The sequence below is a fragment of the Ictidomys tridecemlineatus genome, chromosome 10, assembly GCF_052094955.1.
Source record: "Ictidomys tridecemlineatus isolate mIctTri1 chromosome 10, mIctTri1.hap1, whole genome shotgun sequence".
Taxonomy (NCBI): Eukaryota; Metazoa; Chordata; class Mammalia; order Rodentia; family Sciuridae; genus Ictidomys; species Ictidomys tridecemlineatus.
Window position 1 is genome coordinate 91,489,983 of NC_135486.1, and position 13,035 is coordinate 91,503,017.

At 36.4% G+C, this 13,035-nt stretch overlaps 1 long non-coding RNA gene across 1 annotated transcript; it reads right to left on the reverse strand.

The window, feature by feature from the left end:
• Positions 1 to 539: 539 nt before the first annotated feature.
• On the reverse strand, positions 540 to 5,145 carry LOC144367383 (uncharacterized). Its single transcript, XR_013426710.1, has 2 exons — positions 4,686 to 5,145; positions 540 to 3,117 (listed from the first exon to the last, which is right to left on the reverse strand). It is a non-coding gene; the product is annotated as an uncharacterized LOC144367383 (long non-coding RNA).
• Positions 5,146 to 13,035: the final 7,890 nt, after the last annotated feature.

Genomic DNA, 13,035 nt, shown 5'->3' on the forward strand with positions numbered 1-13,035 from the left:
ACTAAGGAAAATAGAATTTATTGGTCTTTTCCAATTTATGATCCTTCTATATACTCACAGTTCAGTTTGTTGTGATCTCTTTCTTAATCAAATTTACCTGTTAAATGTGAGATTTTAAAATGCTAAATTTGTTTTTCTGTTGGAACACTTTGCATATTAAGCTTTTTGTTTGTTTGTTTGTTTGTTTGTTAATATGCATGCCTTATTAAGAGTATTCCTCTTCTGGAGTTAACAGAAATACAAAACATATATCAATAATCCCTATTTTAGATTTTTTTTTTAAATAAACCATTTAAACAACTAAAATAGAGAACACGTATAGAACTGAAGTTCTTCTTACCTGGAAGGGGAAGATAAGAAGGGAAGGGAAGCACTTGAAAGGAATCCCCAGGTGCTATGGATGAAACCTAGGGCCTAGAGCATGCTTGGCAAGCACTCCACCACTGAGTTATACTCCTAGCTTCCCAAATAGTATTTTAATTGGCAATTAAAAAAAAAAAATCAGTGTTCTGGGGCAGGCAAACCAACATCTGTGAGCCTTTCTGTTTTTAAAAATAAAGTTTTATTGGAACACATCCATGCTCATTTGCTTACATATTGTCCATAGCTCTTTTTGCATTACAAAGACAATTGAATTGTTGCAACAAAAGTCAGATGGATTTCGAAGCCAAAAATATTTACTATTGGGCCTTTTGAGGAAAAAAAAAAGAAAAAAAGAAAAAAAATGTGCCTCCTGATCTAGGGACAAAATAAAGGAAAAAGAAAACAAAACTTTCCCTCTTACAGTAATGGTACAATCAGAAGACTCTAAAATAGAAATATTGAAAAACAAGCATTAAGCCTCATGTTAATTAAAGTCTTACATCTAAAGGTCACACTGTGGTCAGTTAGTATTCTTTGCTGCTAGATGACAGGAAGTATGAGTTAAGTTCCTCTGACTGTGGGAATAAAGAGCAATTTGCTATGTCCAGATATATTAGACAATGTTTTTTTTTTAATTTTTTTTTAGTTGCAGTTGGACATTTATTTATTTATTTTTATGTGGTGCTGAGGATAGAACCTAATGCCTCCCACATGCTAGACAAACACTCTATTGCTGAACCACAACTCCAGCTCCATAGGCAATGTGATTTTTTAAGGACAAACAATAATAAGCAAACAACAATGATATAATAAACAATAAATATCAAAATGATGCAGATCCTTCCAAATATTTTTTGTTTGGGTTTATGGACCAACCTGACTTAGTTTTATTGGAACAGTTGCTGCTTTGGGACCTCAGGCTTTGAGGTAGGGAACATCAGGTGAGCAGTGGCATCATAGAAGCACATTCTATGCTCTTCTGTTTGCAGTCTGGGGATCCTGTGTTTTTTGGTAGGGGAAAAAAAAATCTTTCAAAGTCTCCTGTACAGGATATAGTCTTTATCCTGAGACCCAGTCAAGATGCAAATTTACTGTATTCTTTCCTAGCTATGTTAAGACAATAAATTTCCATTTTTTATTTAAGTGCTTTGAGTTGATTTTTGTCACTTACACCACAACTGGTTTTTGTCTGTTTTTAGTTCTACCTGATATATGATTTTTCACTCCTAATAGGTTCATCTATGAACATAATGTGTAATGTCAGACTTGCATCAAACTCACACAGTTTCAGTCTGTTAACTATGTGTAATTTTGACTTTAAGTTTCTATTGTTATATGACAGAAGAGATATCTCCAGAGAAGCGTCTTAGGAGTTCCCAGAAGAAAGAGGTATTCAAATCAAGCCCAGTGGAATTCTTTGCATATAAAACAGAAAAGAATTTCAGCCTGAGCCAGACAAAGGCATAGACTTTGAGGACGGCAGATACATTCAAGGGAGAAGGCAGGCTGTTTCCAGAGTGAGAAGCAGCCCTGCCTTGGGATGGGGATCCAATATTTATAAAAGGACTATATCAGGAACTTGACTGGAGGTGGATCCAGGTGGAGCTACACAATTTCACACAGGTTTTCCTTGCCCTTGCTTATTTCCCTCATTTTGCAAGGGCATAGGCTAAGGGCACAGGCCAAGGGCGCGTTGCTCAAGATTTACAATTGTGCCTTCTACATCTCAATGGCTTGTGAGTGCTTCCTTTAAGATTTGGTATTTCTCTCTCTTAATCCTAAATCTCTATCTCAATATCTCTTCAAAATGGAGATAATAATATCTGCTTTCAAGAATCATGTGATGATGAAAGAAGATTACATATTTGCAGAGCATAAGGCATGAAAGAAACAATAAATTTTATGAAGAAGGTCCTTTGGTTCTCCTCAATCAAATCAGAAACAACAACAACAAAAAAAAAAAAAAAAACAATGGATCTAGAGGTCCTAACCATCACCTCTTCCTACTTAAGCTCTGCATGCTCATTCTTCTAGGATTAATCCACTCCCTTGTCCTCTGGGAAGCCCACTTGCCCACCTACCATGTCACTAAGAGGAACCAGATGAGAATTCTCAATGATCTAATAACTCTCTGGGGTTGGTACTTATACCAATTATATCATGTAACCTCGGTGTTAATACCTTTCTACTTTACCCATAATAACAATATATGTTTATTATGAAAAATTTTGAAAATACAGAAAAGCCCAAAGAACATAATAATAAGAACAAATCAACTGCATTCTCACTTCCACAACCCCCAAATAATTTTCTTTTACCTCTCTCTCCCATTCTACATGTACTTAATTGGTACAGTTTCAGTTACCACTAAGAAGCAACCTGGATTTAATATTCAATTGGTTTCAACAATAGGAAATAATTAGCTCTCATAATAAGAAATAAGGTGACTTCTTGAGGACAGTTCATCAAAATCATTCTTCAATTACAGCAATAAAGAACTGGGTCAGAGACTATTTTAATATCCCTTAAGTGATTTTATAAGACGAAATGAGAAACAGTAAACTATTTCTAAGTATTTCACATCTAGTAAATCAGCCTTATAGGAAATTGACTTGCACTGGATGGATTTTTAGTGAATTGGCTTTTGGCCACCAACCTCCAGCCATTTACTTCAACATTGACTGACGAGCAGATCACAGAACAGCATCTGAGACCTCTCCATTTTTCTGCTTTCTCCTGGCATGAAGCACACAGCTGTGAAAGAGGAGGAGGAAAACCTCATCAAAATTGTGTTGTTTAGGAAGAAAGAGAGAAATAGCATGAGTAGGAAGCCTGTAAGAAATGGGTATAGACAGAAATCAAGTTTCTGCCCTCTTAGTTTTTTTTTGACTTGCCATATATACAATTCCCTATGTCAGTAAGTATTTTTGAGAACATGATTTTGTCTGAAAACATATTTGTATGAAAGCATCTTTATTTTATAACAGGTTCCCTGTTAGACGATTAGGGTGATTCAATTTGTCTGTGTCATAAATCACTCAGTGTTTTGTGCTAAAACTGTCAAATTACTGTCCATAAATACATGTCTTGAATAATGCTGTTTCTTTTACTGAAATAAGCATTACCATTTACAGTTAATGGTGACCTTGTATCATTAATGAATCAATAAATGATTTTTCAAGAAAATCCTGGATTCGTAATATACATATATACTTTTTCAACCTCACATCCTCCACCCTCCCCCAACACCAAAAGAGCTCTTGACCAATTCTTCTCAATAAATATTTCCAGATAATTTTGCCAAGCCCTATAAAGACCCAATCTCTGCCTATAAGAACTTATAACTTAACTAGAGTTTTTTTCTGAATAAATCACAGCAGATAAAGAGTTTGGAATACCAGAACTGTTTGATCCACACATTTGTTTAATATCTATTGACTATCCTGGAAAACAGAGGTGCAATGCTCTTGTGGAACTTGGTAGTATTAGTACTGAGAAAGAAGTCCAGTGCATAGTTTCAAGTGGTTCTTCCCATCTTTTGTTCCCCAGCCCTTTGCTACTTTGAAAGGAAACATCTGGTCTCCCTGCCTTTTTCTGAATATTTTGGAGAGAATGTTTAATGTTAATTTTCTCACCTTTGGCCTTGTCACTGATGTCATAGATAATGTAGCTATTTCAGCCAAGTCCTAGACCTGGTCAAAGAATATACTTTTACAAACTTTCTTTCCTGATGGAGTCTGTGGCTCACTAACAAGGCAGGAAGTGCTGCTCGAAATGAACTTTGCTGGCTGTGCCTATGAATAACATGGGAGCTCTGGAATATTGCTGACCCAGCCCCTGCATTCTCTCCCAGGGGACCCTGGGTCTACCAGAGTGTGACAGCCACAGAGTGTACTGGAATCTGCTTTAGGAATGTTATTCCTTTGGAATTTTTCAAGATAGAAATTTATCCTTATGGATCTGCCTGCCCATCCAAGAGAAAGCTGGGAATGTGGCTGAAAAAAAAAAAAAAAAGAAAAGAAAAGAAAGTCCCCTGGCTTCACCTGGACCAAAAGAATCAGATCTTCAAGGCATGTGGAAACTACTGGTCCAAACTTCTCATTACACAGGTGACTAAAATCTAAGCCAAAGAATTCACCCAGGCTCTCCATCAGGCATAATGCACTTTATATCATCAAATATCAACTTCTTTCTTAGTTACCAAAAACAGGTCAGTGAAGCCATTGGAAGCACTGCTAGTCTTCGGAATCCTCCTAAGAAGATAAAGAGAGGCCAGTCAATAAAAGGAGGCGGGGAAGGAGGGAGATGAGGGGAAGAGGTACCCGGTTGCTGCTGGCAGGAAGCATCGGCAGAGAGCCCAGGAGTTATCTGTGCAGCCACCTTACATCACGCTGGCCTTTCCTTTCCCAGGGTCCAGCTCAGGGAGCAAGGCCTTGCCCATCCTGGCCTCAGATTCCTGCTCTGCTGCAAGGCATGCTGCACAAGTAGGAGGGCACTGGAGAATCCGGACAGCACTGAGATCTGCGGCACCGGATCTCATAAACCAGCCCAGGACAAAGAGCAGCTGACTCACTGTTGAATTTTCGATGACGTGGTGTTGGCAGAGCCCTGCTCTGCGCAGAGCTGCTGGCCCCATTCTTCCCTGAAGGCCAGGAAAAGGTGCAGGCACGGCCGGGAAGACGCACCTACAGATGAAGCTCAGCCAAGTAGCCCAGGGCTGCTCTTTTCTACTTAATGCAGATAAATACAGAATGTCCCCAATCCTTCCCTTGGTCCACCTCCAGTGCCTACAGATGGTTTTGTTGGTGGAAAGACAACAAAGAATAATTAAAAATAAATAAATAAATAAATAAATAAATAAATAAATAAATAAAAATAAACTCTTTTTTTTCCTTTTTTGCAGTATTGGGTAAAAAATAAAATAAAATAAAATAAAAACAAAACCCTGAGACCTCACTCATGCTAGGCAAGTGCTTTACCAACTGAGCTACTTTCTCAACCCTAAGTGACTTATTTTTGACAGGCGACTTTGAATTCAAGTGAAAGGAGGCCAAATTGCTGGGCTGAATTACCCAATAAGATGCATTTATTCAACAGATATCTTTTGAGTCCTTGTTATTGAGAAACAAAACCAGCAAGCATTCTTGCTTTCTGTAACTTACATTCTTAGAATGAAAATCTAAATCTCTAGGTAATTAATGAAATATATGTAAGAATGATGGTTTCTTTCCCTGACATAAGAGCTTCTTCATATTTATTAAGATCTTCATATTTTAACATTTAAAGAGTGGCAATTTAATCAAATGAAAGTAACTGAAATAAAGATTGTGGCATCCTAGCCAATAAGAAAAACTAATTGGGTTACTTTCACTCTTGCATAGTGCAATAAAACTCCTCAAAAACACACATTACCATAAAAAGCAAAATTTAGAAAAGTTCATGATTAAGAACCAAAATCTATAAATCATCATATTCAACTTTTTTTACTCCCATATTAACCTAAAATCTATTGGTTTATGATTTTAATAATATCCTAATAACTATAATCTGTTGAACACTGTGTGCCAAGTATCATGTTAATATGCATTAAAAAAATTTTAATCCTCACCATAAGCCTTTGAGTCAGGTCTTGTTATCTCCATTTTGTAGATTTGGTTCAGCACAGAGAGGTTAAGTAACTTGTTCAAGATCACACAGTTCTGCATCCAAATTCAAACCCAATTTGCCCCGAAAGTCTCTGTTATTAACTAGTAAGTTCTAGTGTCTCCCCAAACATCCCTATGGATCTGTCATAGATTATTGGTGGGAAAAGTATCACACAGTGGTTAAATGCATGGATTTTGGTGTCAAGCATTCTTGATTTGCATACTGATCCTACTGCTATATAGTCAAACAGCACTCACCTCACTGAGTTGTACCAGGGATTATAGGATAATCTGTGTAAAACTCACAGGACAATTGTTAGCTCTTAACTCTCAATTAATGTTAACTATAAAATTGGGACCCTAATATTTTCATCATATGGTTGTCATGGAAATTAAAATGAAATAATAGAGTGCTTAGCACACCATGTGCCTGGTGTGTTATAAACACCAAAGAATAGAAGCAGGCAGGTCTATGCCAGACACAGGAACAGACATAGACAATACTACAAGTAGTAGATACCTCAAGTATTCATAGATGGTTCTCATGTGGGTTAATTTTTTCTTTACTCTGTACCCATTCTGGCAACTCAGTTGTTCCCTGGAACACATATCCCAAAACTCCAGTTTTTTTTTTTTCAATAATATTTTAAAAGGACTAATGGACTAGCCTGGGCCAAGCTGTGAGTCATGACAAAAGCATGTACATTCTGGGATCTCAGCCTGCTGTTCTATTTTGCTCTGCAAAAGCATGACCCTAGAACACCACTAAAAATAAGCAGTATAGACATTAATATGCCCTACTAAAAGAAGTGAGTACATTATGATCAGGATTTCATTGTGGCTCAGAATGTAACTCTCCTTGTAATACCAGGTCAAATTAAACTGAGAAAACACACCTTAAGTAACCTATTTAATCACGGTGCTATTAATCCATTGGTGGCGTCATCCATTTTTCTTCAGAAGTGGGATGAATCGAGGTTCCCAAAAGGGCTGGAGGAGGGGGTGATGATGCACTCTAATAACACCCAGCAGTATGATTCATATAATACTCAGTGATGGGACTGTCAGGATGTGCCGCTGAATCACAGTGATAGCAGTCAGCACCCTTCAGGCAACACCCAAAGGCTCTGAGAGCATCTAAGTATTCAAATCATGGTGCTAACATGAAACACAAAGAGGTTCCTCTGCTCAAGAGATTTCACTGACTCTGGCACAGGCCACAATGGAAGCACCAATAAAACAAAACAGCAAGATGAGATACCATTAAAATTTTTCTGATGACTATAGCCCTAATATCTTCAGAATGGTGAAAAAAAAGTGGCCTCATGACGCCATCACCTGAGGCCTGCCTAAAATCTCAGAGTAAAAGCTGTCAGAATCCAGATTTATATCAATTTTAAATTTATATCAAACCATCCAATGATAAGTATTAAGGGATTATTTTAATTTAGATAATAGCAATGACTATGCTTTGGGGTATCATTTCTTTTATTTGTTTGTTTGTTTATTTTGTAATTGTAAATGGATAGAATACCTTTATTTGTTTATTTTTATATGGTGCTGAGGACGGAACCCAGTGCCTCACACATGTTCGTCAAACACTCTGCCACTGAGCTACAGCCCCAACCCTGGGTATCATTTCTTTATTTCACTATTAGATCAGATAACAAAAAGTCCTGATGTAAATATTTTTAACCTTTCAACTGTGGTATGGAAAGCCAAAGTACTAGAAAAGCATTTGAAACATAATATCTCCATTATAAATATGAAGTATAGCCCCTGAAATGAGGGGAAGTCTTAGATGGAAAATAAACCGGGTAGATGAAAGATGTGAAAGTCATATTAAAAACCCAAATTGGTTGATTCAGTGAGAAGAAAAAGATGGGTGCACTGGCATCTCTCAACCAATGAGAAGTGCCCTGGAATTTACCATTTTCCACTAGTTGGACTAGCATTGTCTAAGCATCTCACTGTCAGTTTCATTGTCACAGAGTGCACAGAGGTAATGGTGCAGAGCCTTGAGGGGGGAGAAGGAAAGTGCTAGCTTCTAAAACAACTAGGAGAGGCGAAAAGAACACTAAAGGGACAATATGGAAGATAGGACAAGAACAGTAAAGCAGCAAGCAGGGAAGCAAGTAAGTGATGAGGTTTCAGGGGGCTGGCGCTGTTGCTCAGTGGTAGAGCACCTAACCAGCATGTGCAGGGCCCGGCGTTCCATCTCCAGCACCAAATCAAACAGACAAAACACCCCCCAAACAAAGCAAAGACAAAAATATAAAAGACTATAGGCTTTCTGTCACACGAATCTGGCTTGAAATATTTCTATAAAACAGGACCGACAATGTGTATCTTGAACATTTAATGAGATAATATACAAAAAATATCTAGCAAGTTCTTAACTACACAACATACACTCCAGGTTAAAGAAATGAGAGCTGTTAGTATGAGCAATAAGAAAGCAAGAATGATAATTCAGGGCTAGTTTCAATGTGCCAGTCCACTAGAGTCTGAACATTTTCTAAAACCTAATGATAACAATGAAGCACATTTCTACATCTGGATTGCTCTCTTAAAGAGCAAATCTTATTATAAGGGGAAAGTGGAGGTTAATTTGGCGAATTCACAAGGGGCCTATTTTTTATTATTTCATTTGTAAATTGGGATGAAATAAATACTCTAAGGGTTAATTTCATCGGAAGTAATAAAAAATCCCCGTAGGTCTTTAATTATATATTTGGTAAGATTCCAAATACTTTCTGAGCTACTGTATTATTTAAGCCTTTAAACTACATACTTAAAATAAACATTTCTACAGGATAAACTGACATAGCTTTTCAGCAACCTGGTAGCTTGAGGGAAAAAAAGAAATGTTGAGTTACTGTTATGAATATTACAGACATAAAGGACCTAACAACCCTGGGTGGTATTATGGCTGCTTTCTGGTTCTGGTTTGGATTTGGGGGTATTTATTTACTTTGGGTTCTGATTTGAACAAACTAACTGCAAAAAAATTTTTTTAGATAATCAGTAAAATATGATTATGGATTTGATATTATATATTAAGGGGGGAAATGTTAAGTTTTTTGTTGTGATGATATTATGGCTATAAAAATGCTCATCTTTTCAAAAATTTGTGCTGAAGAGTGTAAGTGTAAAGTGTACTCTCACAGACTGGTTTTTTCTTCCAAATACTTTAAAAAGATGAGGGGGAAAAAAACCCTCATCTTTTTGCAAAGATGGCAAAATCCTGATAACTAGGAGTCTGATGATGAGTCCATGATACTTCATTGTATTCTTCTCTTTAATTTAAATGTTTTATATCTTAATATGGTAAACTATATGAAAAGCATTTGAAAACAAGGCAGTTGATATTATCTTGATATTTTCATTTATTACTAGGAAATAAAAATTCAATTTATTCATATTTACTTTTTTCCCCAAGAAGTTAGATTACACCTTGTCTTTATATTCTGTCAGAAGAAATATGATGTCATGATCTGAAATTTACAGTACCTCTACAGTTTTTTCATTTCAAAACCTCTACACTTTTTTCATTTGAAAGATGGAGACTTTTGATGTCATTAGAAAATCTGGCTCTTACTGAAGAAGTTTATGTACTATGAGAAGTTCTACTAAGATTTTAAAAGTATTCACTTCAAAATAACATAGATAACCAGTAAAGCATATTTTCTATTTCAAGTAGAATAAGACAGACTATTATATCTATTCTTAAACTGATAAATTTATTCTTCAATGTATGTAAAATGCAAAGAAGTTAAAAACCAGGATCCTAAAAGTTCATTTCTGATTTTTAAATTTGGGAGACAGGCCTCTCCTAATCTTTAGAACAAACCTATGTTTTTATTTCAACACTTATTTCTAATGTTCCTTTTTGGGGACAGAAAAAAATCATTAATAGCCTATTATAAATGTGTAAAATAGCCAGGTGCAGTGGCACACACCTATAATCCCAGCAATTCTGGGGATGAGGCAAGAGAATCTCCAGTTCAACACCAGCCTCCACTATTTAGTGAGGCCCTAAACAAATTACTGAGACATTGTCTTTAAATAAAATATAAAAAAGGACTGGCGATGTGGCTCAGTGGTTAAGTACTCCTGGGTTTAATCCCTGGTACCAAAAAAAAAAAAAGGAAAAAGAAATATGCAAAATATGACTTTTTTGTTTGTTTTGTGTATGTAGTGTGTGTGTGTGTGTGTGTGTGTGTGTGTGTGTGTGTGTTAGTATGTGATATTTGCTTCTAATCTGAACCTAGTTTAGTTTCTTCTTTCTGTTCCTTTATCATGACTGAACTATTTGGGATAATTCTGCAGTCATGACTAAATATTTATAAAAGTTCATTGCTTTTTCCTGGGTTCTTTCATGTGGAATCACCCTTCTTTACCTTCTAGCTTATCTTTTGAGCCATCCTGTGTCTTTTCTGGCTATGGCTTCATTTACTTTTTTTTTAATCACTCACATACTGTTTCCACCTCTCAGCCTCATTTTAGGATAACTTCTCTGCCCATAGTTTGGCAAGAGAAGAGTGATCAGTACATATTTCTAGTCTGTGAAAGAAAATGCTGTCAGAAAACCTGTTGAGGATAAAAAATAATGACTAGAATAATATTTAGAATTGCATTTTCCAAGTGAACACACAATAATAGCCATACAAAATTAAGGTTAAAATTTAAAAAACAATTTTTCTTAACTAAAAATGCTCTAAGCTGATATAAGCTGAAACAGTTTAAATTGCATATGAATGTTTACTAGGAAAACACTACCCCACAATAAAAGATTTTTATACTGAAATTTGGAGTTCTCTTAATATAAGAGCTGTCAGTATACTCATTGTTCTGGAATTCCATCTCCAGCACTGCAAAAAAATAATTCTTTTCCTTTTAATTCTACACTGTAATGTAGCAAGCTCAAAACCAAACTACAAATCTACTTGAAATAGTGCCAATATTGTTCTGTTTGTAAGTAACATTAAGATATAGATTTATGGAAAAGAGATATATATTTATTTTCAATGTATTATAAAAATATCAAAATATAAGAGCAGATATTCAAACACTCCTCATATCAAAATCTAATCAAAATGGAATAGCTGTAAAAGCTATTTCCTTTATGTTTTTGCATAACATCCTGATTGACCAGCTGCAAAACTTTTGATATGCTTGAGATGGTAAGGCTAATTTACATGGCAGGCCTGTTTTGGATTAGTCATTCTGTACAGAAAAAAAAATGTGTCCTCAAATGTAGGTAATATTTTATGCCAATAATTTCATTAAGTATTTTTTTTGTAATATCTGACACAAGCTGACTTCTGCTTTACTATCCTAGGGCCAGTCAAAATATTCCTCTTTAATAACCCAAGGAATAGAGCATACCTAATTCTGTAAATCAAAAAGTCTAAGAAGGTATGAGAAATCACTTATCATGTTCCTCCACCTTAAAGTTTGAATTAGTGGTAAATAAAAATATAACCTGTTTACAAAGATCATCAAAGATGAATGTTCTGTAACTTCAGTGACTAATTCCTCTTTAACAATTATTTTCTTCAACCTAATCCAAGGCATGAGCTTATTCTAATTTCCTTCACTGCTAAGCAGAAGAGTCACACCCCACCTTTGTCATCACTGGGGTAGACTTGACATTCTCAGGGCGAATGTCCTGAGTTGATCTGAATGCTCCAGTGCTGCTAAAGCATTTATTCTTCTAGAGTCTCAGGTGCTTTCTGTGTACAAAATCTTAACTTGTTCAACCTCCCTACAGCTGTAGCTCTGGCCTGAGCACTAACCTGTCTTGATTCCCTGCAGAACTCCCTCCCCTCTTACACACTCTTCATAGTTTTACATTCTGATATTTAATATGTGGAGAACTTTCATTTTATGTCTCAGAGCCGTCATCTTTGCGATCTCTTCATTCTCATTATAGGCAAAATTTCCTACAGGTCAGGGATTTTTCACATGGAAATACCGTTTTATTTTGTTTCTTTTTTTCTTTTATTCCAGTGACTGTTTTCAAGAAAAAAAAAGGAGAACATTCAGGCCCTTCTGATCTGTGACTGCTGACTGTATTTCAGTCCTGAACACTGTAGGAATCCCAATCATGCCTTGGCTGAGGGTACCAAGTACTTCGTATCCATTCCAGTTGCTTAATGTTGAGAATTGTACATGTTCATCTGTGAATGCCAGCCCGTGGCTTTGAGTTCTTCTGAAATCAAATTCCCCTCACAATTTAGGCTGGCTCCAAACAGCAGAGATTACTCTCTTAGCACCTTAATTTAATGTACTCTTCTTTTTCTCTCCTTTCTCCTATTTTAAGCCTCTTGGTTCACTGAAGTATAATTTCTTTTAAAGTCTTGCCTCTCCCATGCTAATTTTGGTCAGTAGGGTGTGGGTCCCTGGGTGCACCAGGGCATATTTAACATTTGTCAGAGTTCCAGAGAGAAAACACTTGATGTGTTTTCTGCTCTGCTTTACATAATAGGGCAGCCCAGCAGCATTTGGCTCCTCCTGGTTCAGAAATTACTTTTACTCTCCTGTCCTTTGATCTCTGAGGGTCTTTGAATACTCACCAAGTTAAACACTCCCACTGCTTTGAAGAGATTAGCCCTATACCCAGCATTCTTAAAAAGCTTTAACTAGTCCACTCACATAATGACATAACAGAGAAAAATAAAAACGTCTTGAGTAGGAAAGGGACTGAACAAGGCCCCAGGGGAATTTCCACTGTCCTGCTGCTCCAATGAGACTGGCCCTGGGGTACCCCAAGTTGTTTTAAAGGAAAGGAGTTAAAATACGTTCCAGCATTATCATTTTCATTACATGTAGCATTTCAGTAAGTTCTTATATCACATACATTGTCTCATTTAATTCACTGTCCATAAGAACCCGGAGAAAGAGGTCATTACTATCTTCCTTTAAGAGATGAAAGAGATAAGGCTCACAGAGGAGGTGTGTAGCTCAATGGTAGAGCCTTTGCCTGATATGCTAGCTCAAATAAGCTAGGACATTAAGGCAC